Raw genomic sequence first — 6132 nt, forward strand, 5'->3', positions numbered from 1 at the left:
TGTGTTTCAATAAATTTATCCCATTGATTAAATTCATTTTCAAGTATAAAGATAACAGAAAGATGTTTTCAAACATGCAGGGACTCAGATATGTAGCACCGATGACTGTTTTATAGAAGACAAACAATACTTCAACAAACCAACAAAATAGCAAGCAAGCAAGCAAGCAAATAAACAAACAGATAATCTCTTTGGAATTAAAACGCAACCAGCAAAGGCAGACTGGAATAACTATGGTTAAAAATTGGGACTATGGACTAGAGCTGGGTGTGAGCCACACTGATGACGCAGAGGTGATTGATATCTTAACTAACAATGTTTCTAAACATACACATGCCAGCATAGTCACAGATTACATAGGGGTTAGTTACTACACTCTGTATGCAAGAGAAATATTACCTAAGTTGCCTTTGAGAATCCTTTATATCACACATAAAGTATAATATGTACACACACGATATTTCCTTCCTAAGCACTAAATAGCTAGTCTTTAAATTGGAATACAGTGCTGGGGCTACAGTTTAGCGTAAGATAAAGTATTAGATTGTCTTCAGTACAGATAGTATGAGATGCACATTTTAAACACTAAAATTATACTTATTTGTGCAAAGCGTTTTCATGATGAGAGTTCAGAATGACTGTATTGAAGATTCATGTTTTTCATTTCCTCTTCTTCCTGGGGCTATGTTAAAACAGGAAAATGAGGAGTGTATTATCCAAACCACATAAATTATTTCTTTCTCTCCTTTTTCCCTTTTCTCCCTACCTCTCATTCCCTTTCTTTCCTTCTTTATTTCCCTAGTATATTTATTGAACTTTTAGAAAATTAAATGCATGTATGATGTAAGAAATGAAAGCATAGTCATTAAAAAATAATTTTAGTAACATTAGGATTTGTTTACTTTTTTGCGTAAGAGGAGAAAGTGTTCTATTCAAGTAAATATGGGGTAATAGGTCAGACATTTGTTGATTATCTGCAAACACCAGATTTTCCCATGTTGATTCAAGAGATACAGGTGATATAATTAAGAGAAAAATTAATCTTTCAAAAGTCATTAAAGCATCTATTACTCTAAACTTAAGAACTGCTGAATTGGGGAAGGGGACAGTAATTGGATAGTTCAGCTTCTTTTTAGTCCTCAAAATACGAGCTCCTTGGAGAGCTCCTATCTGTTAATTGAATCAAAGTTAATCAGTACAATTATAGGATTCCATGACTGGTATATAATTTCTGTGCTACACATTTATTTGCTGTCATTTAAAGGAAGAATTAGATGTTAGTATGGCGAAGAGGTGCTGATATCTTTATTTACATATATTTCATTTATGGTTGGTATAATTTTTCATTGAATGATCACTCTGAATAAGTGCTATGAGAATGGAAGGATAGTAAAGAAAAAATATGTAAAATTTGCTTGTAATTGTGCATACACACTTATTTCCAAATGTTCTTGGTAATTAAGACGATATCTATAATCAAATCAGTACCTGACGTGGTTAAATCTAAACATGGTTTAAATTAAAAATTCAAATATATCTAACTCTCTGAGGAACAAACTACATTCTAATCTTTATACTATAATATGTCAACTAGTGTAGTATTCTACAAAGTTACTAGTCAAGAACTGAAAAGAAAGCATACACCGTTAATAAATGCATCTTTATTTATTTATAAATTATACATATTGCATGGTTGCACTAGTAAGTTATGTACATGTAAAATATTCAAAAAATAAAAGAAAAGATGAGACCATTGACAATAGTTTTAAGAATATACATGTAGGATCTCAGTATGTATCTCTATTTTACACAAAGTAGCTTTGGTCATGGATAAAAACATTCTCCTTCCAACCATAATTCTTTAAAATTGATATTAATTATGTTGCATAGGCATTTCCCTCACACAATCTCTACAAATGAATTTGCAACGCTGCTATTCTACGGTTGCTTACACAGCTGAGAATCAGCAAGTGTGTGCAGAAATGGCCGTCTTAGCTTTTATGGTTTGATATACTCCCTCATATAGATATATTCCCTTTTTCTTCCCATGAAGTCCTATCCCCTTGGCTGGGGATCTTTAGAGTTCTTCAGTATCCCATCAACCAAAGAGATAACATTTTATACGAAAGTAACTGTAAGTGCTAGTTTGCATGTGATTGACCCTATGCTATGACTGGGAACATGATGCATTTTAAAATTTTACTTTTATTTTATTTCAATTAAAATCCTTTCTTAAAATTATTTAATGTATTTTATTTGTCGTTTTACTCTAACAGTCTATCAGTTCCTTCAGATTTATCAAAGAAAATCATATCTACAAATCCTTTGTCCCACTTTACCAATCTTGCCATTAGAGGAATAAAATTATTTACAGCTTTCTGTAAACAATTACAAAAAACATATCCACTTATAAAATGTGTGGCTTCCCCAAACATTTTAATTTTTATAAAAAATGGCATATTACATACTTCACTGCAATTTTCTGTTTTTCATTAAAATGCATGGGACACTTTCTTCTAGTTTCATAGACAAACATAATCAGTTATTCTATTTAACAGGTACAGAAAATTTCAGTCATAAATATGTACAGATATATACCTGGTGAGTGACATAATTATCTATCTACTTTTTAAATTTGCTATTTCTGATATTTATATTCTTTTGTAATAAAAATTTTAGCTTGGAAGGAAATAGACCTAAAATTAAGCCCCAGATGGAAAATTGTTTAAGTAAATACAAATTGCCAAGAAGTAGTCTTTTTATTGTCCCAAAATAGAATAATTATTTCAAATATTGTTTCACTTATGCTGTGCCAAAGGAAAAAAATAGAGAATATTGATACTTTCTAAAAGATAGTTTCATTGTCATTACTATTTCATACATAGACCCTTATGATACAAGGGAAAAGTGAGCATGCACTAGATTCTAAAAACACTAAAATGAATTTGATTTCATAAGAAAATAATGTATTGTAGTTACTAATTCTTTTGTAATTATAGATGTTTTTTATACATACAACAAGTAAGAAAATAAAATTTGCAGGAGAATTTTTGTTATTATTGTGGAGAATGAAAATCTTGTTAAAGGCAAGATTGACACCAAAGGTAGGCAGTATTTAGGGAATGAGATACTGATTGTGTCTTGACTATCATAACTAAAAATGTATGATAAATAATAGCTATTTTGATAGAAGTCTTTAACATTTCGACAGACCACATCTTCTTACATAGAGAAATGTGTATCTATTTTGCAATTCCCAGTGATAGCATTTATGGAATGACAAGTAGGTATAATGTGGCTTAATTTAATTAGGCTTTCATATTCATGCTATGTCTATTTAGACACAGATATCCATTAATAGTATTATATTTTTGCTTTATTTAAGCATATTATGGTAGAATAAAATTATTTTCTCTTCCATGAGATAATTCCTTGTGTACAAATATAAAACTATAATATGTACATTTTAAATATATATATGTTGCATGGTTATATAATTATATATAAAATAAATTACATGTGATATAGTATAGTGTTTATATTGTATTTATCATGTTTCATAATATATATTTTAATATTGCTTATTCATGCATTTGTGGTTTTTTATTCATCATCTAGGATGCTATGGAGGAGCTGGCTGGCTGTCAAATTGGGACAATAGATGTTACTCAGTCTCCCTTCACTTTGTCCTATTCTCTCCCCTCTTCTGCATTGCTCCAACTTCTTTGTTTGATGAAATAGTTTAGAAATTTTAGCATCCCCTGAGGTATAGCTCTCTGTTTCAAGAAAACTAATTATCACATTATTTTTATGTTTGAATATTTATCTAGTTTTAGAGATACCACAAAATTCATTTCTCATCACTATTTTCTCTTAATCTTCCTCCATCTTCAAGTCTTATGGGTTGCATTCCACTTTCATAGTAGGGTGTAGATACTATTCTATTCTTTTTTAAAGCTTCCAGTATCATAAATAAAGAATTCCATTATAAATTTGTTTTGGTTATTTTTTTGCTGATAAGCTTTTTATTTCTGTTTGTAAACTTGTATGATTATTATTAAATGTAAAATATAAATTTGAGAATATGCCTATATTCTTCCTGAAGACAGAGAATGAATTTATACAATTTTAAAATTTCTTCAGTAAGAAATGTAGAAGATACACAATGCAAAATTAAGAGCTAAATAAATATTCAGACAATTGTAGAGGCCAGAATTTCAAAACAGGACCCGTAAAAACTATTATATGTTTTATTATTTTAAAAAATTGTTTATTAAGCCTCTGGTATCTCAAAAAAAATTCTTTCTCATATGAAGTGAGCAATATCCCTTTAATTTTGCTTTTCTTTCTTTTTTTAAATAAGAGATTAACAATTTCATGGAAACTTGTACATATCAACAACTGTTTATACATGGGGTATTTGTATTCTGATTTTTTGTTTCAAATCATAACAGAAAAATACATGAAAAAAATGTATTTTAAATGTATTTTGTGTGTTTAAATTCATATCATATTGTGAATAAAAAGAAATAGTCCTTAAGATGTCCTTAGGGAAATGAACTGAATATATAAAAATCTTTTACTACTTTGAATGATTTTTTTAATCTGATAATATTTCTGTAAAAATATTTTTGATCCATGGAATTGGAACTAAATAATATTTTGAAAAAAATCATATTTCCACTAACTTACTAGACTAGCTATACTGAAGGGAGTCATCTGTCAAATAGTGAAGAAAAGAAATAGTAATAAATGTTCTTGAAGCTGGAATTCATCATCTCAGAATGCATGTGCTCCTTGGTAATAGTTATAGCCAACTATATCTCCCCACTTTGTACAATATTTTAAAAATTATTTGTGTGTGATGGCTTCTATTGTAGTTATTATCCACCAAAGAGTCTGAATATAGCTTACTTATAGTCGAGAGATATTTTCTTATTAGTTTTCAGAAGTACACCACAGAAAAGCAATATAACAAGAACTATACCACAAAAAGCAATATAGCAAGCAGAAAGAAACTGTGGTAATGACATCTGAACTTCCTTTATTTCTGCAAACTTAGGATTTTCAGTATGATTTTTGTGGATATATTGCATAATAAAACCTAAGTATAGCTCTACAGGTCGTATTTATATTTAATTGGTTTGGATCTGATATTGGACACTGTATGTAGTTACAACCGCTATTGGGGAATTAAGGATAAAAAAGATATTCTTTTTATGTAAATGAATTTCTACAGTTAATAAAGTAAAGGAAAAACCTAACTCAGAATTTGAGTGTAATTTATATTCTTAATTGCTCTAAACTATTTGCTTTCTCACTGTGTTTTTCAACCACCATAGCGATGCCAGAGAGAATTTCTCTGAAGCGTCAGCGGTTAAAAGGAGAAAGTGAATTGAGGTTTTGTTTTCTCTCTCCAATAAAATTCGAATTTATATTCAGACATTTTATTTAAAGAAACAATCTATCATTGGAAAGGTTGAAAACAACTGCTCAGGAGGGCAGGGTAGTCTCAAATGAGAGCGGTCATAGTGACCAATTCCAGTGACCAGGTGTCCTGATCAGGATGAGTAAGTAACAAAACCCATGGGTCAGAAGTACACATTAATTGGTCTGAATATACTAGAAAAACTAAAATATTAATTTGCATTTTGGAGAGTTATATAAGCTCAAGTTGGATAAAACTTATTTTTCCTGGGAAGTTATTACAAGATGATGCCAATTAACTCTTTCTTCTAGGAAGATATTTAATAGTGTTATTTAGAAGTGCATCATAGGATCATTTTAAGATTGGACCATTATTTTTTCCACTAAAATTTATTTGTCATTTTTTCCCAAAGCATGTAGATAAAAAAACAAATTACATGGAGTACAACATCCACTGAAGAGTACTACAGGTGTGAGACAGAACTCTCAGGTGAAGGAAGTCAGAGAACTTCAGCTAAACAAAAATGATTTCGTTAACTGCCAAGCAGTTGACATCTTGAATTGGAGAATTTCTTAAACTAGAGGAAAACTTCAGTAGATATCAATAGGCAGAACAAGCAAACAAAGAAAAAACAGTACTTAAAGTCTTTATTTTAAGCGAAAATTTAGGCAAACATTAAGACCCCAAGTCTGCAATGTCCAGCA

Source organism: Pteropus alecto, unplaced genomic scaffold (assembly GCF_000325575.1).
Source record: "Pteropus alecto unplaced genomic scaffold, ASM32557v1 scaffold5, whole genome shotgun sequence".
Classification (NCBI taxonomy): domain Eukaryota; kingdom Metazoa; phylum Chordata; class Mammalia; order Chiroptera; family Pteropodidae; genus Pteropus; species Pteropus alecto.